Here is a 22440-nt window from a genome sequence, read left to right on the forward strand (position 1 = left end):
TAAGCTCCCTAGAGCAAAATACACATCAGGATTAAAGGTAAAGGGACCCTGGCCATTAGGTCCAGTTGCGGATGACTCCGGGATTGCAGCGCTCATCTCGTTTTACTGGCTGAAGGAGTCGACGTACAGCTTCCGGGTCATGTGGCCAGCATGACTAAGCCGCTTCTGGCGAACCAGAGCAGTGCACGGAAACGCCGTTTACCTTCCCGCCGGAGCGGTACATATCTATCTACTTGCACTTTGACGTGCTTTCGAACTGCTAGGTTGGCAGCAGCAGGGACCGAGCAACGGGAGCTCACCCCATCGCAGGGATTCGAACCGCCGACCTTCTGATCAGCAAGCCCTAGGCTCAGGTTTAGACCACAGCGCCACCCGTGTCCTGCCCCCCAACATACAACCACACAGAGTGGTGTTTCTCTCTCTGAAACATGAAGTACACTCAGAGCATTCCCTTTTCTTTCATGTTTGATGCTGTTAAATAGAATAAGGGCTGTGTGTGTGTGTGAAGGTTTTATGGTCATATTTCCAGGGGTGGACTAGATTGGGGTGCCTTCCAACTCCACAATTCTGTAAGTCTATGATTCTATGATATATATATCCAGCAGCAGCACTGTCCTCACTGCTGATTCTATTCAGCTCAGCATCTTCGTACAATTTAGGGTTGTTTGAGGCCAATTCCCTTGAAACCAGGACTTTCCCTGCCTTAATTCTACGCGCTTACGGTGGAATCACACCAATTAGCACATCAGAATCATAGCAGAGTACCTATTTCACAGCAGAAAAGGGAGAGAAATTGGAGCAAAGCACCGCAAAGCAAACTCACCAGGTAAAATTACTCCGACTTACCATTAGGTGGTGCACACATAGTATGAAATATTTGCTTAAGTGGAATTCCAGGATAGTAGGTGAAAGGTTAAGTAATACATTTTGTAAAAGAACACATGCACACCAAAGAATGCAATTAATACTTGATTCCACTCAAAATTTCTAATTTATTCATGCCTGGAAGATCTAAGGCTGTTTGAGCTGAACTCGCCCACTCTCTAGATAACAGGAGAATTTAATACCACATTCCTGTATAGGGGTTGCTAGTTTCTATCTCTCTGTCTGCCTCTGTTTCAGACCCTCCAAACATCCCTGTTTTCCAGGGACTGCCCCGGATTTACAGAAGCTGCCCAAAATGTCCCACTTCTCCTTAGGACGTCCTTTTTTATCATCAGAGAAACGTTGGAAGGTATGTTATGACGTCCCTATTTCCATTGGAGAAATGTTGGAGGGTATGGAGTTATGTGACCCCTGAACGAAGGAGATAAGAAACTATACAACCTTTAGAAGACATCTGAAGGCAGTCCTGTATAGGGATGTTTTTAAAAATGTTTAATGTTTTATTTTGTTTTTTTATATGTTGGAAGCCACCCAGAGTGGCTGGGGCAACAGAGTCAGATGGGTGAGGTATAAATAATAAAATTATTATAATTATTATGAAATGGGATGTCCCTATTTTCATCAGATAAATGTTGGAGGGTATCTCTCTCTCTCTCTCTCTCTCTCTCTCTCTCTCTCTCTCTCTCTCTCTCTGTCTGTCTCTATCATCTATCTATCTATCTATCTATCTATCTCTCTCTCTCTCTCTCTCTCTATCTATCTATCTATCTATCTATCTATCTATCATCTATCTATCTATCTATCTATCTATCTATCTATCATCTATCTATCTATCTATATCTATCATCTATCTATCTATCATCTATCTATCTATCTATCTATAACTATCTATCTATATCTATCTATCTCTATCTCTATCTCTATCTCTATCTATCATCTATCTATCATTGCTACATCTCCATGATAGTTGAATTTCCCAGACAGAGTCTGCTTCTACCTGCCTCACAGTCAGATATACCCATTCTCTGCAAGGTTTCAGTTATTCCTCAGCTTCCTTTTGGGGGCTCCTCCTAAAATCTATGTCAGGGGACACTACCAGATCAACCACTTCTTTTCCTTTTCTATTTCCTTATTACTGAATATTACTGCTGCCTACAGCTGCAACACTCAGTTAAAGGTTGGTACGTGGGTGGCACTGTAGGTTAAACCACAGAGCCTAGGACTTGCCGATCAGAAGGTCGGCGGTTCGAATCCCCGCGGCGGGGCGAGCTCCTGTTGCTCGGTCCCTGCTCCTGCCAACCTAGCAGTTCGAAAGCACAAAGTGCAAGTAGATAAATAGGTACCGCTCCGGCGGGAAGGTAAACAGCGTTTCCGTGCACTGCTCTGGTTCGCCAGAAGCGGCTTAGTCATGCTGGCCACATGACCTAGCTCCCTCGGCCAGTAAAGTGAGTTAAGCGCCGCAACCCCAGAGTCGGTCACGGCTGGACCTAATGGTCAGGGGTCCCTTTACCTTTAAGCACATTGCAATTCCTACTTATTTCTTCATTCTCCTACCATGACCTTAGCAGCTTGGGGTCTTCTGTAGAGCTGGCATCTGAGATAAACTCTTCAAAAATATGCTGGATGGGACAGTCCTGTCAAATTGGCTTTAAAAAAAAACCCTCAAGGAAATTAGAGAGAAATTATGGTCAACAATGGTGGGAGGTTGCAGCTCTAGAGAAGTTGTTGGACTACAACTCCCATCAGCTCTACGTATTGGCCATGCTGGCAAGGGCTGATGGGAGTCTGAGTCCAACAAATTTTAGATGGGCAAAGGCTCCCCTTTTATATTGGCAGTATTTCTCTCTAGTTCAGCCTAGTGGGTTTCTTTCTTGAATTAAAAAACAACAACAACCAAAATGACAGGAGGGTCCCATCTATCAGACTTTTGGAACATTTGTTCCAGATGCCAAGCCCTGCCTTAAAAGAAAGATTGCAAAACAGAAGTGGCTAATATGTAGCTGACAGAAAACCTTCATAGGGAATCAAAAACACTTTCACAATCCCTCTCATTTTCCAGCATAAATCAGACGAGGATGACAGAAGCACCCTCACTGAAGTTTAAGCCAACCATGGTTTGTTGTTACAACCAACAAGAACCAACTGCGGCTAGTTTAAACTATGGTTTAGTGGAACAAGACAGATCAAATTATGGTTTACAATTCTGACTTGTTCCAGTAAACTATAGCTTTAAATTAACTTCAGTTGCTAAGTCAAATGACAAACTGAGATTAGTTTAAACCAAGAAGTAGATACTTCTAATTTATGGTGTGTTTAATGACCACCTGAGTTTGGTTTAAACCAGGAAGTAGATACTTCTAATTTATGGTGGAATGGAGAGTAAAATGAGGTGAATCACATTCACGTAGCAATGAATTAAGCTTAGTGTAATGTCTGAATCAAGCCTATCCCCACCAGTAATGTGGTATTGGTGGGGAAAACTCACTACCTCACAATGTCACATAGTGCAGCAAGTTTCACAAGACCCTACCACTTTTGATGGCAGTCACAAGTCTTCTGCAGCATCTGGTTCTGCCTTATGTATCTGATCTCCAGCATATGGATTCCTAAAATTGATCCATATTAGCTATTCCATGCTGAACATTTGTACAACCTAAGGCAATTTTACTATCTGAAAGCACATGCTCTTTGAAGAACACATGGTGGCTGTTCTACCAGCCTTTGGCTGTTTCTCTGGGAAGTTAACGGAGAAGCTTTTCAGGGCATGTTTGACAATCTGCTGTACACATCGAGGGGCAAATGCTTTCAGATGGAACAAAAGCGCCCCAGATAAGAACTCTATTTAGTGAAGGGGTGAATTTGGGTCATTTTCGCATCGACTATGCCAAATAGAATTATGAAGTTGTAATTTGCAAATATCTAAAACAGCGCCGGGTGCTCATAAGAGAAAAGGCACTGGGGCTTTAATAAGAACAATTACTGAAGAGGCTTTCTAGGTGTTAAGCTGTTTAAATCCTGCTTGCATTTTCAGCAGTTCTCTTAAGTCATTATATAAAACCAGCCGCCTGGCCTTTTAGATGCACGCAGAGTAGCATGAGGTGCTGCCGTCTCAAGAAGGAGTTATGATACCATATGCTTCCAAATGTTGGTTTAAATTGTGTTCAGCTCTAGCAAATAGAAACAGGACACTTTGCTGCTTTTCCGGGAAACAAAACATTAGTTGCAAATCTACACAGAGCCTGCATTACTAACCTGATAAAAGTTACAAATAATATGGGCATATTTTGATTCTGATTATTTTAATTTACCAGAGTTGTATCCTGCCTGTCATTGTAACAATGATCTCAGGGGAGCTAACAATGCAATAGTGTGGAAAAAGAGAAAAGTTGATTAACAACATTGTAATAAAACAACATACTGTGTTGTAAAAACCAAACCATGTGTTTGCCCCAGCTTCCTTGAGTCAGGAAGCCTGTCAGAAGCGAAATGTTTTCAGCTAGCACCAAAAACTAGTCAATGTTGGTGCCACCATTGAGAAGGCCCTGTTGCAGGTCCTGGTAGCAGATCTAAGCCACAGGCAATTCGGAGTCATGTCACACACACACTCAAGTCCTCACGACATCAGTATTTTTGCTGTGCTGAGCAAATTTTTCACTTCTGAGGATAATTATTTCAAAATGTTAATATTTCAAGATTTTAAAATCACTTTTAATAACTATAGTTGCATATCCAACATGCATTTGCAAGAAACATGTCATTACATCCATTCTACATGCATTTGCTTCCTGATATATATGACAGATATATATATATATAGAGAGAGAGAGAGAGAGAGAGATGCACAAAAGGGACTTAATGATGGCTACCAAAGATGAGAAGCAGCAAACATCAAGGATGTCCTCAAAATCTTCCACCGCAGGGTGAAATATGACTCTGCACTTTTGAAGATACCTCTGAGCTAAAGCTTTCCACGCTTGCTTACAGTACCTTACTGCAGATAATATTACTCTCACCAGACTCTTTCTCAGTTGCGAGGAAATACATTTGTATTTGAAGGGTGAATTCGATGTGTCAAACATGCAAGAAAATTGGGCTTTCAAAATTGTATGTAATCTTTCCGAGGGAAAACTTTACAAATTCTGTGATGGAGTGGGTTCAGAAGGGATCAAATTATTTAACATGAGACAGCTGTATAGGGATGGATACAAATAATGAGTCCTGCTGGTGGAAGCCAGCACTTCTGAACCCCTTGAATTGGCTGTGGGGCTGGGGAGAACCCCTTGAACAGCATGCGGGGGGGAGCAGTGGGAAGATCTTGCCTTCTGGCAAGCTGAATATGCTTGTGTTGATGGGATGATGGCCATAGCACCAACCTTGAATTCACCCCATTGCGATGTAGCACCTGAGCTTGTGAATGTAGGTGAACAGGATATGCTTGCAATGAGGGTACCTTGCAATGTGGGTACCTGCTCCTGCTATCCCACAATTGCTTCAGCTTCCCACTGGGAGCGCTAGGATTTGCAGTCCTGGTTCACAGGTGAGTTGCAGCTAACTTGTGCCACCACCTCACCCTCCTGCCCCAGACAGTGGTGCCAGTTCGCCCCCAGGTAGCCAAGCCCATCGTGTGACATCACACACATCTGCCAGCACCACACAGGCTGGTGCCTTCCACTAGGCCACACAGTCCTCCTCAATATGGGAGGACTTCAAACAAATATTGAGGGCTGAGGAATACACCTTGACCCCCTAGAATTGGCACGCCTGGCCCCAGATAAGGTTTGTACATACCCTCCAACATTTCTCCAATGAAAATTGTTGTTGTTTAGTCATTTAGTTGTGTCTGACTCTTTGTGACCCCATGGACCAGAGCACGCCAGGCACTCCTGTCTTCCACTGCCTCCCACAGTTTGGTCAAACTCATGTTTGTAGCTTCGAGAACACTGTCCAACCATCTCGTCCTCTGTCGCCCCCTTCTCCTTGTGCCCTCCATCTTTCCCAACATCAGGGTCTTTTCCAGGGAGTCTTCTCTTCTCATGAGGTGCCCAAAGTACTGGAGCCTCAGCTTCAGGATCTGTCCTTCCAGTGAGCACTCAGGGCTGATTTCCTTCAGAATGGATAGATTTGATCTTCTTGCAGTCCATGGGACTCTCAAGAGTCTCCTCCAGCACCAGAATTCAAAAGCATCAATTCTTCAGCCATCAGCCTTCTTTATGGTCCAGCTCTCACTTCCATACCTCACTACTGGAAAAACCATGGCTTTAACTATACGGACCTTTGTTGGCAAGGTGATGTCTCTGCTTTTTAAGGTGCTGTGGACATCCTATTCCACAATAATAATGTTACTACTTATACTACTTATCCATCTGACTGGGTTGCCCCAGCCACTCTGGGTGGCTTCCAACATATATAAAAGCACAATAAAACATTAAATGTTAAAAAACTTCCATATACAGGGATGCCTTTAGATGGCTTGGGGGTTGGATAATTCCATACCCTCTGATGAAAATAGGGATGTCCTAAGGAAAAGTGGGAAATTCTGAGATTAAATCAGAAACTGGGATGGCTTCTGTAAATCCAGGACTGTCCCTTGAAAATAGGGACATTTGGAGGATCTGTTTATAGGCCCCTAGGGTACTGGGGAAAGCGGGTAAGGTGGTTTTGGAGGTATGGAGAGTGTTCACCAAAGATCATGGAGCCCCATTTTATGTCTTTGCATCACCGCAGATACTGCTATTTTCTTTCAGCCATCTCTTCAATATAAGTGATCTGATTTCATCAAGCTGTGCCTTTCCCATTGTTCTGGTTCTGATGGGGAGACCATGTTCCTGAGCCTCAGGAACAGGCAGCATCGAGATGTGTTCCTCAGCTCAGACTGAGAACACGAAGAGAGAAAGATAATGCAGACCAGGCAGGGACTGTGCCTTCCTCTGGGTTTGGAGAGGGTAGCTGGGGCATGGATTTGGAACAGAATAATAAACTGAGATGGCTACATGTTCATTTGAAAAGTACAAGCATTTTGGGACTGGGCTGACATAGAGATTTCTGAAAGGATAACACAGCAGCAGCACCACACAGAATTCAGCCTGCACACTGCCTAACTGGGCAGTTTAGCATCCCTGCTATTCTCTTGCCAATATGTAATTCACTGGAAACACTCATAAGAGCCACATTCCTGGTCCTTGGTCTGGGGCCCTCCAGTCTCTCAGGGGCCCCTTAATGATGCTGTCCTAGCTTGTTCATTTTTTGGAAAAAATATATCAGCAGGTACATTTCTGCTGAAGTGAAGTGCCTGACAGTGGTTACCCCCCCCCCATTTTTAATTCCCTCACATGGTCCCCAGAGAACTCTGAACTTCACTCCAGCAGCAGTGCATCTCCTTAAAAAGTATTTTTTTTTAAGAAGAAGAAGACAAAGATGATGAAGAAGAAGAGATGGAGGAGGAGGAAGGGGGGAAAGGGATTGTGGGGACCTGCCGCTGCTGATAGCTGGCTAGTAAAGAAAAGGGACAGACCTTTCATTTTAACTAACTTTTATCGAAAACGTCTTATACATGGTCTCCTCCCTTTTTCTCCAGTAATCCCTTATCCCTTGGAGGGTTGGCCAGATGTGTCTTGAGCCCCCAGGCTGAAAGAGGCAGTCTGATAGAGATTGTTGGAGGCAGTATGCTCAACAACAACAACAATTATAATAATAGCCACCATTTTGTGTCCTTTCATGACATTGCCAAATCACAGAGCGCTCCTCAAGTTCTCCCTCTGGGACTTCTGGCGAGCCTGCTATTCATTCCCCTATGCATTCCATGAATGTGAAGGCGTCTGAAAAATGCGAGGGGCGAGCCCCAAGGAACTTTCTGCTCATGTTTAAAAATTCAATTTTTTTTGAAGCTATCTGCAGGGGAACATTTGTAAGTAAATGCTGTTGATTTCCATCCTGAGGTGAAAAACTTTTCACCTATCCCTTGAGCTTCTGCTTGGGTGGAGGTGCTACTGATCTTATTTGGCCTTGAAAGCGCTGGCAGCCAGTGTTTAGAATTTCAGATCTGCTCCGCCTTTCTGAGGAGTTTCCTCTGCAATGCCCTGTTTTTTATTGCATGAGGCATCTGCAGCACATTGTCTCCCCTCTGTGAATATAAAACAAATCCTGACAGAGAATTCTCTTCGGGCGGCAAGCATTTAGCTCCTCTGCGTGTGAGAGAGATCTGCTTGGCGCTTGCGTTTCAGGGCATCCCAAATTAATTTTGCACCATTAGGAGTGTCTTGCTCGTAGCTGAATTCCGCGTCCCGAGAGCCAAGAAATGAGGGTAATTCCTCTCTCCGCATTATCCCCCCGCCTCTCTCTGCACTCCACCCCCCCCCCGCCACAGCTTGCAGGAATTTGTTGCTGCAGTGTCACAAAAACGTGTTGTTGTTGCTTTGAATGCTGGGCCAGACTGTAAGGCAAGACAGAAAGAAGTGCTCGCGAGGAACATATTGAATTATAATAAATCTGTCTCGTCTGGAGACGATGATGAGCTGGCACATTTTGTCAAGTGGCAGCCTCATAAAATGGCTGTGTGCTGCATGCATATGACTGCATTAGCAGGTGGCAAAAGATGGGGTGCGGGGAGAAGATGGCACCAGCCGAGGAACTGCTGAGATAGAGAAGTTGATCATTTGTATTCCGGAGCTCAGCGAGCGCTCAATTCACTGATCCAAACCAAACATGTTGAAGTCAAGGCCCTGTTTCTATAACATCTTTGATATACAGCTGAGCAGTTTAACTGAATCAAAACAGTATCTTATTAGAAAAGGACTGCAAGCTGCAGTGGGTGGTGTGTGCTGGTATTCCACTTCAGGGCTAAAATGTGCAGGGCGATGCACTGAGCATTAATCACACTGTTTCGTTGCACAGCTGTTCCCTTCACAGTTAAGATACAGTGGTATCTCGGGTTACATACGCTTCAGGTTACATGTGCTTCAGGTTACAGACTCCGCTAACCCAGAAATAGTACCTCGGGTTAAGAACTTTGCTTCCGGATGAGAACAGAAATCGTGCTCTGGCGGTGCGGCAGCAGCAGGAGGCCCCATTAGCTAAAGTGGTGCTTAAGGTTAAGAACAGTTTCAGGTTAAGAACGGACCTCCGGAACAAATTAAGTACTTAACCCGAGGTGCCACTGTACTGGCATTTGCTTCTTTGCCTTTCTTTGTTTAAATAATTTTTAACGTTTTTTAAAAACAAATAAACAATTCAACAACATTTCAAATTTAACAGTCAATCACTCTGCCTAAGGGACATGGGGGCGCTGTGGTCTAAACCACAGAGCCTAGGACTTGCTGATTGCAAGGTCGGCGGTTCGAATCCCCACGACAGGGTGAGCTCCTGTTGCTCGGTCCCAGCTCCTGCCAACCTAGCAGTTTGAAAGCACGGCAAAGTGCAAGTAGATAAATAGGTACCGCTCCAGTGGGAAGGTAAATGGCGTTTCCGTGCGCTCTGGTTTCCATCACGGTGTCCCGTTGTGCCAGAAGCGGTGTAGTCATGCTGGCCACATGACCCAGAAAACTATCTGAGAACAAACACTGGCTCCCGCGGCCTGAAAGCCAGATGAGCGCTGCAACCCCATAGTCACCTTTGGCTGGGCTTAACCGTCCAGGGGGCCTTTACCTTTTTACCTTCCCTACTTTAGAAGCACTCTGTCCTTTCTATGAGCTATAAAATCATGAGTTGATAGAACACACCATCACATTCCTTAGAAGGGGTTCACTCATAAAGGCTGAGAGGACAATCAAACTTAACCAGCAACCCTAAATTCTGGTCTGAGTGCTCAGAAATCTCACCTAAAGATAAGGCATCAATGGCTTCTGCAGTACATGTTACAGGCTATCCTGCTGGCTGAAATCTCTCTCTCTCTCTCTCTCTCCACTGTCCATTGCCACAGATTCTTTCCTCCACCCTCACAACAAATTGCGTAAATAGTTATTTAGAATGGAAGGAGAGTAATAGACAGGGCTGGTGATCTCGGGTGGGGGCAGTGGGAGAAGAATTTGCAGCATCTTCAAAAATATGTGGTTCCCAGGGTTTCTTGGGAGACAGTTTCAGTCTGTTTGAAACCAGTTTATGTTTGTAGGTCACATCTGGCCTATGATAAGAAATCGCTGCAACCACAGAAGCTACAAATATATTTCTGAGGTTTAAAATAATGGGATGATTGCTTCTGAAGCTCTGAGAATTTGACTGGTGGTGGAGTTTGGTAGTAAGGGAGCTGCATCTGACTCAGTATACAAAACCGTTGCTGCCTCCTAAACTGTATTTACGATTTCCAGCACTTTGACAAAATGGAGAGAGACAAGGCGAAGGCCTCTGAAGTGTAAATGCTTGCTATTGCAGCTTGTTATTTTATTTGTGGGGATTGTTCAGCTGCTTAACCTTTAAAAGGAGAAAGCAGCCAATCGTTTCGACTTGCTTGGAATGCAAATGCACAGAGATTCTCCACATTCATGACACAGGAAAAAAAGGGACATTGTTCCATCTACGTAATCAGACTCTTCGTGCTGTGAAGAAGGCCCTTCAGATTGGTATTGCGCAGACCTCAAGGTACGTCAGTGCTACCAAAATAGAGCTCCCCCTTTGTTCCTGAGTTCTGGGCAGTTTTTTGAAGCTGGATTCTTTCAGGAGAGGGAGAAGAGAAGTGCTGCTATAACTTGCTGGTAATGTACCGATTTACACATTTACATTCCAGGGTGCATCAGGAAGTACCAGTAGCCTGGAGATCATGCCACTATTTGAATACACTGTGATGGCCTGGGATTCAGACTCGGAGGCTGAAGCTGAGGAATCCCAGCCTGCACTGGAGTCCCCACCTCCAAAACCAGCTGAGTCGGGACTGGGGCTTGAGCCTGAAGGGCCCTCACCTGTGCTGGATCCTCAGGTGCAGGCACCAGCTGAATCTGCTCTGGCTCCTGAGGTGATGGAGGACCCATTGCCTGCAGGTGCTCCACTCTCAGCCCCGTTAGGGGAAGCTGAGGTTGCCTCTGGGTCCAGTAACCCTCCAGCCTCTCCTGAGCTGCAGAGGCTCAGGGCAGAGAGGCGGAGGGAACTAAGTTCCCGAAGGAGGAGTGCTCACCTCCAGGCCAGGAGAGGCGAGTCACCTGTGGACCGGGACTGCCCTATGCCTCGGGGCAGATAAAAGCCAGTCAGCCCCAGTCCCAGGTTGTGGGATCAACATTGTTGGTAGCCTGTTCCTGCCTGCACCCTGTCCTGTTCTTCAGCCAGAGTTCCTGACCTCACCCGACTCCCTGCCCTGGACCCCGCTTCAGCTTTGACGGACAGCCTCCATACTGCACCCTCGATCTCAGACTGGACTCGGACCTCACCACACGGGACCAGCACATACACGTGATACTTAGTACCTTGCTAAGACTAAGCAGGCTTGAATGTGGTCACTGCCAGGATGCGAGCTTCTGGTGTACACTCCCTTGAGTTCCATCAATGAAGAAAGATTGGGCATCAATAGAAGGTGGACTTGAGTGCATGACCAAACATATGTTGCACAGCATATGTTACCTGAAGTGATATAGAATCATAGAATTGTAGACTTGGAAGGGACCCCAAGGGTTGTCAAGTCCAATCCACTGCAATACAGGAATTTCAACTAAAGCATCCAAGACCGATGGCCATCCAACCGCTGCTTAAAAACCTCCAAGGAAGGAGAGCCCACAAACTCCCCAGAGAGACCGTTCCACTGTCAAATAGCTCTCACTGACAGAAAGTTCTTCCTGATGTTTAGTCAGAATCTCCTTTTTTGTAAATTGAAGCCACTGGTTTGAGTCCTACCTTCCAGAGGAGGAGAAAATAAGCTTGTTCCCTCTTCCATGTGGCAGCCCATGAGATACTTGAAGATGGCTATCATATCTCCTCTCAGTCAGTTCTTATCCAAGCAAACCATATACGACTCCTTCAACCGTTCCTCAGAAGGCTTGGTTTCCAGATCCTCGGTCATCTTTGTTGTCCTTCTCAGCACACGTTCCAGCTTGTCAACATCCTTCTTAAATGGTGGTGCCCAGAATTGGACACAGTATTCCAGGTGTGGTCCGACTAAGGCAGACTAGAGGGGTACTATGACTTCCCTTGATCTGGGTGCTATACTTCTGTTGATATGGCTGATGCTTTCCTCTGGTTTCATCCCATGCCAGAGACGTAATATAAGAAGCAGTCATCAGAGTTTAGAGGCCTTGGACGAGCCTCAGAGAGTCTCTGATTGGTCTATGTATTTGTATTATGCCCAAATGATGTGAGGGAAAATCCAGCGTGGCTTGCTTAGTCCCCCAAAGAGGAACTGCCACAAGGACCAGCAGGTTTCAGGTGCATTATCTAGCCACACAGGTCTTATTCTATAGGAATAAGTGGCTATAGGAATAGCCACTTTCTAATCTATAGGGCAGCCAGAATGGGGTTGTTACATAAGACCTTTGTGTGTTGAGCACAGGTATCTAAAAAGCGAACCCTTTGACTAGGCATGCTACAGAATGCTGCCCAAAACTGATATGGGAATGGCATTCTCATATTTGTCCCATGTCTGGAATGTAAATCAATCTAGTGGAAATGCCTTCAGTCCACAAGCAATATGTAATTGATTGTGTGAATGCTGTTACACAGCTGGTGCGGTTGCAAATGTGTGCTAGTGTGTTCTCACATCTTAGGAGCCAACCTCTAGGGGCTCCGCCAATAAAATATTCTCCAACATCAACTTCGTTGGACTGGTCATGTTGTGCGGATGCCTGATTATCGTCTTCCAAAGCAACTACTCTATTCCAAACTTAAAAATGGAAAGCATAATGCTGGTGGTCAACAAAAGAGGTTTAAAGACTCTCCCAAAGCAAATCTAAAAAAATGTAGTATAAACCTGACATCTTTCTGCAGGGCCTGCAAGACAGAGCTGCTCCACCAGGCTTTTGGTCAGAGCGCAGCCTGACTCCCTCCTCTGGCAATCTGCACAGAATTTTGCTTAACGGTTGCCATCAATTTGATTTTAATTAATTTTTATAATGAAATGTTTTTAGAATGTTGGATTATTTGATTGTTGTTAGCCGCCCTGAGCCCGGCTTCGGCTGGGGAGGGCGGGGTATAAATAAAATTTATTATTATTATTATTATTATTATTATTATTATTATTATTATTAAACACCGGCAACTGGCAAACACTGGCCTGGAGCACTCCAGTTGGAGAACAGCCTTTACCAAAGGTGCCATGGGCTTTGAAGACGCTTGAAGTCAGGACGAAAGAGAGAAATGTGCTAAGAAGAAGGCACGCTTGGCAAACCCTCACCATGATCAACTCCCACCCGGAAACCAATGTCCCCACTGTGGAAGGACGTGTGGATCCAGAACTGGCCTCCACAGTCACTTACGGACTCACTGTTAAAACCGTGTTTATGGAAGACAATTTTACTCAGCTACGAGGGATCGCCAAAGAAGAAGAAGAAGAATTTGCCTCCCCGAAAGTTAATGGGCATTGCAAATCAAATGGTGTGTGTGTGTTGTGTTGTGTGATCGATTATGCTGGGTGGGGCTTACCTGCTCCCCCCCCCCCAATATTTATTCAAGTTGGCACCTGTGTCTCGCATCCATATTGCAACACTGGCTGGGTGTGCCCTTCAATGCAGACCAGGAGATGCATCCCTTTCTTGAACTGCTGGTCCATTACACACACACAAATACTTTCACATAACTGGGGCTCAACCAGAGCTTTTCTTTTGAAAGGTTAGTGCATTTTGAGGATGATTTGCTGCGTCATGTTTGACGCTTCTTTTACTGATTAATATATATACCATTGGAACAGGTACTCACTTTTTACAAAGTGAAAGGAAATATTTCTGCACACGGAAGCTTTTACAATTGGAAATATTTAGGGTGGTAGTCATCTAAATATTACTCAGAGTAGACTCACTGGAGTTGACAAACATGACTAAGTCTGCACCATAAATTTTAATGTGCATATTCTGAGTCAAACTTTGCTGAATAGTCATGAAGGTGCTGCAAAAGCCATTAAGTGTATTAACAGCAAACTCAGTTCTCTGAGTGTAGCTGGTTCTTTAGCCAAAATGGGATTGCGCAAGCACTATGGGGTGGTAGCAGGCTGGGGAGAGGCCACCCCATAGTGCTTGGATGGTACCACCTTAGCTAAAAGAAAATTTTAGCAGCATGGAATGGCAGAGAAGCTGATGAACTGAGAGGTAAAGAAACCTGGAAAATCTGGAAGACAGGAAGTGGAATGGAGTGTCCTGGAAAAGGGAATGGCTGGCTGAAATCCCGAATACGATAAATCCACATTGGAACATCAGGTGGCTCCGTGGGTCAGTGTGTCTGGCTGTTAACCAGAAGGTTGGTGGTTTAAGCCCACCCAGGGATGACTGTGGGCAGGATTCTTGCATCGTGGGGGGTGATGGACTCGATGACCCTCACATCCCTCCCAACTCTACAATTCTGATTTTTTTTTTAATTTGCTGCTCCCACTTGTTTATTTTTTTATGAAAGCCAGCAGATTCTCCACGTTAGCTAGCTAATATTAACAGCACATCCTGTGTTCATTTGCCTATATTAGGAAGCACAGTGACTTTAATTCTCAAGGTTTTTTTGGCAAACAGCAACGCATAATATTTGTCTTTAATGGGAAGCAAGCACAATAGGCAATACTGAGTGTTTGTGTTTTTCGATGATCCCTCGCTCTTGCTTTATAAAAATTCTGTCTGAGGCAGCCTCTGCAATTCCGCACATGCTATAATTAGCTGTTTGATTAGAGTGTTCTTTTAGCATCAACAACCTTGAGAATAAATAGGGAGTTTGAATACGTATGACTCTGGTGCTTGGCTTATAATGTGTGCTTTTTTATTTTTAAAAAAATCACTTATTTTGAATGGAGTAACATCTTCATGCAGAAATTGCAGAATTCACTTGAATGCCTGCCCACACACCTGCTATTTGTATGTGTGCGCGCACACATGTATATATCCAGAAAAAATGATATAAATATGGGTATAGATTTAAGAAAAGCAGATTATATCTTTCTTTTCAATTTTGGCAGAAACTACTGATGTATTTTATTCAGGCACAAAACCCACCTTTATCACAGGAGGCACACACTGGGCCAGCGGCCACTATGATTCCAAGGTCTTACTCCAATTTTAAGTAAATCTTTATTCTCTTTTGGGCTTTGGGCCTTCATTTTTAGCAAGTCTCCTCAGTGAAGAATAGGATGGATTCAATATTTTCTCTGCCAACTCCTTCCACTCAAGCTGTTTACTCACAGTTTATGGTGAAGTCTTTAAGCACCCTGCTGTAACAGAGGTTAGAGGTTTTTCTCTGGTTTGCATTGTTAGAATTCCTGCTCCATGATTGCAGTCATGGGATTGTTGTCTATCACATGACGGTGTATGTTTTGACTCCACAGAGTGGGAAGTGACGGAGACAGGATGTTTGTGTTACTGTGTTCTATGAAGTGGGACTGTTGTCCTTTGTTTTTTTCCCTCTTTGCTGTCTGATGCTAGAGAGAGAGGGAGCCATGCTGCAGTGCTCCGTGTTTGTTTATATGTAAATAAAGTAGATTAGCCAAAATGCTGAGTTGCTGAGGTCTGTTACGCACAATGCGCAAACTCTGTGGATCCCTAAGTGTGCCGGTGTCGATTGGCATCGGTCGCTGTGATGCTCGGGCTGAAGAAAGCTTATGAAGCTCCCGATTGACCAGGAGGGAGAGAACATGCCAGTCAGGCATGTGTCTCTGCCAGGGTCGTACTCGAGTGTAGGCCGAGCTCCTGACAACCCTGACATTTCCCATTGGACCATGACTGTTTATTTTAATATAAAATGCAATCGAGGCCTAGGTCCTCTAACTCTAACAGTGTCACCTACTGAAGAACATTGGGGGGGGGGGTCTGATGTCGCTCCACATCCTGGTTCTCAACAATGAGGGGTAGGTGCACATCTACAAAAAAATAAGATTGAGGCACCCAAAGAACTTCAGCCCCCTGGAGCTGGCACCTATACTCTAACTTCAGTCAGCCATCTTAGCAACAGCAACAACATGCCCCACCACCAATGCTGCCTCCTAAAATTATCAATTCTTTATCTTTACAGAATTCCACCCACCCCATTCGTTGCCTCTTCTCTGCCACATAGCGCTCCCTTCTGAGGGCACTTTGCAACAGAAAAGGAAGCATTCGGGGCCAGGCTACCATTGGCCACAGTGTAATATGTAGTTCGGCCCTCAGCCAATTTCTAGAAAGGGAAACTCTTACCTTTCCCTCATGCTTTATGCTTTTTTTGGGGTGGGGAATATTAACATTGTGTCTGATTTTGTCCGCAGTACACCTCAGCCTCTCAACGGTCAGTTAGAATCTCACTGTTCTGGTCTATCATGTTAACAGACTGCACACCTCGGAGATGCTATCTCTTCATATTCTATAAACGAGATGCTTTCTAGGCCTTTTCCTGTCATTCATATATATTATGTATATTATGTAACATGTTGTGTGTGATTCTGGTAATTTTAAAAAGTACGACTGCTCTCAGCTCTGAGTAAATTCTAGCAAATTAAAAAGTATGACTGCTCTCAGAGCAGGGAGCAGTCATACTTTTTAATTTACCAGAATAACACATACAACATGTTACATAATGAGAACAGCATCTCTATCAGAGCTGCGCCAATAATGAAGGCAAAGTCATTTATGTAAGTGGCCATGCACAGTTACAGCAACAGAGGCAGTGGGAGGCTTTAAGTGACTAAACAGGAACTGTAATCTGCAACACTGAATTTATGAATTGCTGTGGATGTGTTCTGATGACTAATGATGTACTGATCAATAGGGACTTAACTAATGGATGGAGGAGGTTCTCCAAACTGATAATACAAAGAGAAAGGGGTGGGGGGAGGAGGAGGATAAAATACTCAGGCCTGAAGAACATTTTATTCCATCCCCAAGAGGGGGTCTTTAATGACTCTCAAACAATGACTTTACTCATAGCTGCTGGAGATGAAAGGCAGGGAGAAGGGACTCGTTTTTCCTCTCTTTGGAGAACATCAAAATGTGATTACAGAAAGGCAGCTCCCAAGAGCAGAGATGTGTGAACTCCCTTTCCACTTATTATTCCAGAAACATGAAAAGGGGATTCATGAGTCACACATACACCCTGATTTTTTGGTGCTTCCTATATTGTGCGAATCTGCAGGGCAGCTTGCTCATCTGGCTTCCCAATGCCAAGTGTTGCTGCTGGCTCCCAAGAGGGCATGGGGATATAGGAAGCAAGGTGCAGACGCGGCAGCAGATCGGATTGGCTTCACTGCCGTGCTCACACTGCCTGCAGCTCGCCCCTCTCCTGAACCAGCAGTGATAGGTTAAAACAAAGGTAAAGGACCCCTGGACAGTTATGTCCAGTCAAAGGTGACTATGGGGCTGCCACACTCATCTTACTTTCAGGCCAAGGGAGCCAGTGTTTGTCCACAGACAGCTTTCCGGGTCATGTGGCCAGCATGACTAAACTGCTTCTGGCACAACGGAAGCCAGAGCACACAGAAAGACCATTTACCTTCCCGCCACAGTGGTACCTATTTATCTACGTGACCAGGGTGCTTTCAAACTGCTAGGTTGGCAGGAGCTGTGACCGAGCAACTGGAGCTCACCCTGTTGCGGGGATTTGAACTGCCGACCTTCTGATTGGCAAGCCCAAGAGGCTCAGTGGGTTAGACCACAGCACCACCCATGGCCCTACTCAATGTTGGGGAGGAAGGTGAGCAACACTACACTACCCTGCTGACCACTACTGCTTGAAAGATTCTCCGTTTTCTAAAGGTCTGGTTCAGTCATCTGCCTGGGCAGCAAGTTACATGACTGAGGTGTGTGTCCATCATGCATCATATGATGAGCGTGTTCTGCCCAAAGGCCCACTAATCTCATTTCTGCAGTTCTTTGCCCTAAAAAAAGAAGCAGGAGTTGGTTGTTGCAACTCATACCAGTAACAACAACAGCCAACTCCTTCTCATCTTTTATTGGCAACAGAACTTCAGTCTTGCTTCTCTTGACCCTGGGAGGTGTTTGGCCTCTGCCGCTGTTGTAGTGAGTCTGCATACATGACCAGGGAACGATAATGCTGCCTTGTAATGTCAGTCCATTGAGACTTTTGGAGACGGTTGAAAATTAAAGAGACCAAATGGAAACAAAGTTCTCTAGTCCTCCTCTCTTTGGTGTCCAAGTCTCTATGTCCAACTTCTTGTGCAGATGACAATTCTGGAGATAGTGAAAAGGGAGGGAACATGATTTACTTGCTGCCCCCTCTATATGTGGACTAGTGGGGAGTGCCCGGTGCCACATGGGAATTTTTGGAAACCGAAAAATAATGTGATTTTTATGTGGATAGTGTGATTTGTGAATTTGGACCCGCCACACAAAAAAGCTGGATTAAGTCACACCAAAGTCATGATTTGGTCCACTATCTTTATTCAGATTGGCAGCTGGCATCCAAACGTCAACGAAGTCCACCAGCTCTACTCCAGGAACTCTTGTGCAGAGTTTGGTGATGCTAGCTTGAGAGGTGGCAGAGCTGATACCAAAAAACAGGAGAAGTCATGCCAAAGCCACATTTTGGTCTGCCACCTTTATTCAATATGGCAGCTAGCATCTGACATCCACAAAGAGTGCCGCCCCCACCTTGAGAAGCCATGTTTGGTGAAGACATCTCGAGAGGCGTCCAAACGCAGAGAGAACAAACAAACATTAGGAAGAACTTCCTGACAGTAAGAGCTGTTCGACAGTGGAATTTGCTGCCAAGGAGTGTGGTGGAGTCTCCTTCTTTGGAGGTCTTTAAGCAGAGGCTTGACAGCCATATGTCAGGAGTGCTCTGATGATGTTTCCTGCTTGGCAGGGGGTTGGACTCGATGGCCCTTGTGGTCTCTTCCAACTCTATGATTCTATGATTCTATGAAATGGAAAAACCACTTTCCAGAATATATAGTATATTGAATCTCTCTCCCCACACTCAGCCTACATTCACACAAGATATATGCGTATAGGCTCTGTGGTGAACCAGTGATTGATGTATAGAGGTCACAGGGGGACATTGGCATGATCACCCTCCATAAATCCATTAGGCCCAGAATTGTCATCTGCACATCTTTGCTGTGTTTCTGTCGTGTATGCATGTGTACCATGAGTAAAAAATGGGTTGTTGTGCAGCAAGGGAGCAGCGTGAGATTTTATTTTACAAAAGAACTACTTTAAATTGAGATGGTATTGTGCAGATCCAGTTCATAGATGAACTCCTTATAAAGTCACGGGGGGGTTGGCATAATCCTATCAAAGCCACTGTAACTCAAGAATTAGACTTTGCTTTCCTGCCCATATGAGGACTGTGTGCACATGTTTTGCCTGGCAATTCAGCCATACATCGATCACCACAAACCATAAGATAGATCTCATTTTGTTCTCTCTAGGGAACACAAAATGTTGACAAAGGGAACAGCATGTTCTGCACATTAACTGGCTAGAGGCAATTCTATTATCTATGAAGGATTACGCACGGCAGCTAGTAACCATCTGCATTGTATTTACAAAAGTAACAATTGGTTTCTCTCCTATTGCCTTGTTAACAATTTAAGACAAATTAGCTTTATTCATGCATTATTATTATTTTTTAAAAAATTAAGGACAATCTAATTATGTATGCTCTTTATATTTAAAGAGTTGCCTTGCTTAATACAAAATCACGACAGCTTACCCATCAAAATATAGCATGAATTGCTAACAATAGGGAAAAGAAAATTGCAAACAATTGTAAGAATAACCGTCTCATTACCCCAAGTCACTGTTTGTTCATCACAATGACACCATGTTTTTTTCTGTGCTTCCAAAAACTGGCAAAGTTGGACTTGCAAAGGAAATTCTATTATATGGAAGCCAGAGAAAGAATGGCCAAAGTCCGTCTCATGCTTTGGTGATTATTATATCAGTTGAAAATGGTGGCACTCAGGGTGGGCACGAGGTCTCATCTGGAGAAACTGGTTTACGACTGAAAATACTGTCCCTTGCATAGGAGAAAAATAAAAAATAGAACTAGGCTTATGATGTTTCCACCCAGAGCTACTGATTATTTCTGCTAAGCACATCACAAAAAAATTGCTTTTGGTATTCTTTTAAAAAAATCCTAGAATGTTACGCATCTCAAAATGTTGAGGAACTATGCCCATAAACATATATTCCATTTTGACTCCCCCCTGTGGATCTTGATGTATTGTGGTACTTCGCGTTACATACGCTTCAGGTTACATACGCTTCAGGTTACATACGCTTCAGGTTACAGACTCTGCTAACCCAGAAATAGTGCTTCAGGATAAGAACTTTGCTTCAGGATGAGAACAGAAATTGTGCTCCGGCGGCATGGCAGCAGCAGGAGGCCCCATTAGCTAAAGTGGTGCTTCAGGTTAAGAACAGTTTCAGGTTAAGAACGGACCTCTGGAACGAATTAAGTACTTAACCCGAGGTACCACTGTAATGATTTTCCCCTCTGCATCTCTTTCATAATTCTATTATTAGGAATCCTTTGTCAATCCATAGTTCAACTTTTTACTGCAAGTTTTCTGTCAATCTTACCAATGTATTTAATTGTTTACAATAGCTTTTCAAATAAATTATAAATTTCCCCCATTGTTTATTAAAGACCTGGTTTCTAATCCTTCCTGTAAGTTTTGCCATCTCAGCATAGTTCATCAATTTTGTCTGCCACTCTTCTTTGGTCAGAGTTGTACCATCTTTCAATTTCTGGGCTATGCAATTTCTGGGCAATTTCTGAGTCCATGCAGCCATGGTCGCTTACATAAATATTTCGTCTGGTCCTTTGGGATCTCTGGTCCTATAATATCTAAAAGAAAAGCTTTTGTTTTCTTAGGAAAAGTTATTTTCAGCATTTTTTTCAGTTAATTATACATACAGTGGTACCTCTAGTTATGAACTTAATTCATTCCGGAGGTCTGTTCTTAACCTGAAACTGTTCTTAACTAGAGGCGTGCTTTCGCTAATGGGGCCTCTTGCTGCTGCTGTGCAGCTGGCACACGATTTCCGTTCTCATCCTGGGGCAAAGTTCTCAACTTGAGGTAACTCTTCCAGGTTAGCGGAGTTTGTAACCTGAAGCGTTTGTAACCTGAGACGTTTGTAACTCGAGGTACCACTGTATTGTTAAAAGGGATGGTCTAGAATTTAGGCCAGTGGGCATATGTGGAATTTTTCAAAATGGCTGCTGTGGAGACCTTGTAACCTGAGGTGTTTGTAACTCGAGGTACCACTGTATATCATTTCCCAGATGTCTTTTATCGTCTGACATTACCACCACATGTGATAAAAAGTACCCTCTTTTTTTTTTTTTAATATTTCCAGCACGTATTAGACTTTGATTTGTACATCTTAGTCCTTCTGGACTTCCTGGCTATGCCCTTCCATTAGATGACAGAGCTGCGTGTGACAGAGCTTGGAAAGTTCATTAAAAAGAAACTAGTTGTAGTTCAAGTTCAATGCACTGGATTCAACTAATGCATTCCACTAATGGAAGTCAGCACCATGATTTCCGCCAGTGCAGTGGGGCTGATGTGCTTGAGGGGTGGAGCAAGGTGGGTGCGGACTGCCCTGGGTGTCATCCCCGAGGGTGTGCTGCCTGCCCATGAATCCCACCTACCGCGAGCCATTGAGGGAAGGGAGGGAGCTATGACGCTTTGCCCTTTTGACATCCCTGCACTCCTGGGCTGCTGGAGGAGGAGGAGAAGAAGAGTTTGGATTTGATATTCCGCTTTATCACTACCCTAAGTAGTCTCAAAGCGGCTAATATTCTCCTTCCCCTTCCTCCCCCACAACAAACACTCTGTGAGGTGAGTGGGGCTGAGAGACTCAAGGTCACCCAGCAGCTGCATGTGGAGGAGTGGAGAAGCGAACCCAGTTCCCCAGATTACGAGACTACCGCTCTTAACCACTACACCACACTGGCATGCAGACGGGCAGAGAGAGGACGGGAAGGAGGCAGGCGAGTAAACAAGTGAAGGGAGGAGGGAAGTAAAGAAGCAGGAGCGTCCTCAACTCAGGACCCAAATCTTGTAATCCCTCAAAAAGCTTAACAACTTTGGCCAACCCTCACCTCAAAAAGCTGAACAAATCCTGGCAATGACAATGGGTAGACCACAGCCAGTCTTTTTATACTGTGAGTGGATCACAGTCTCTTGGGAGTCCAACTCAGGGGTTGGCAACGTTTTTGTGGCTTGGGCTGGTTCACGGTCCCACAGACACTACGGTGGGCCAGAGGTGCGCACATGCACGCATGTGCAAATGATATTTCCGGCGCTCTTTCTGGCATGGAGGAGGCATGCGCAGCTTCCCATTGGCTGCAGGAGCTTAAGGTAAAGTTAAAGGGACCCCTGACCATTAGGTCCAGTCGTGACCGACTCTGGGGTTGCGGCACTCATCTCGCTTTACTGGCCAAGGGAGCCAGCGTACAGCTTCCGGGTCATGTGGCCAGCATGACTAAGTCGCTTCTGGCGAACCAGAGCAGCACATG

General features: G+C 44.7%; 1 long non-coding RNA gene across 1 annotated transcript; it reads right to left on the bottom strand.

Moving 5' to 3' along the window:
* Nucleotides 1-20828: 20828 nt before the first annotated feature.
* LOC309350918 lies at nucleotides 20829-21196 on the bottom strand. Its single transcript, XR_014160596.1, has 2 exons — nucleotides 21157-21196; nucleotides 20829-21026 (listed from the first exon to the last, which is right to left on the bottom strand). It is a non-coding gene; the product is annotated as an uncharacterized lncRNA (long non-coding RNA).
* Nucleotides 21197-22440: the final 1244 nt, after the last annotated feature.

Source organism: Podarcis erhardii (genome assembly GCF_964252035.2).
Source record: "Podarcis erhardii genome assembly, chromosome: 10".
Classification (NCBI taxonomy): Eukaryota; Metazoa; Chordata; class Lepidosauria; order Squamata; family Lacertidae; genus Podarcis; species Podarcis erhardii.